General features: G+C 44.5%; 1 protein-coding gene across 1 annotated transcript in view; it reads right to left on the bottom strand.

The window, feature by feature from the left end:
• Positions 1-420, bottom strand: part of Nipsnap2 (nipsnap homolog 2) — a 42,486-nt gene that overhangs the window by 8,689 nt on the left and 33,377 nt on the right. The window lies entirely within an intron of this gene.

The following is a 420-nucleotide window of genomic DNA, read 5'->3' as shown; positions in this document are numbered from 1 at the left end:
CTGCAATGGAACCAGCATCCTAAAGTCACCACGATAAATCCTCCTACACCAACATCATATGATCTAATTCTGCCTTCCCCTCTCCAGGTTTGCCAGGCTCCAGTGTGGTGGCCATGACCAGGAGTCAGCGGTTCCCACACCCGCAGCGTCCACCCAGCTGCTGGCAAATGTATAGTTAACTAAGAAACAGCAGAGAAAGCCTCTTGTTTTGTTTTGGGTTTTTTTGGTACCGGGATTGAACTCTGGACCTTGTGCTTGTGAAGCAGGCGGCAGAAAGGCCGAGCTAAATCCCCAGCCTAATCTATTTTATTCTTTACAGCTCTGGGAAAGAGTGGGTAGAAGTTCCTTTTTTCATCTCTTAAAATATATGTGGAATGTAGTAAAGGTTTTATAAAAGAAAATAATGGAGCCTTAAAAGTA

Source organism: Heterocephalus glaber, unplaced genomic scaffold, assembly GCF_053883595.1.
Source record: "Heterocephalus glaber isolate CG9 unplaced genomic scaffold, H.glaber_assembly_v1.0 deba00001610, whole genome shotgun sequence".
NCBI lineage: Eukaryota > Metazoa > Chordata > Mammalia > Rodentia > Bathyergidae > Heterocephalus > Heterocephalus glaber.
The sequence above is the reverse complement of the archived record's forward strand: the minus strand, read 5'-3'. Positions and strand labels throughout refer to the sequence as shown.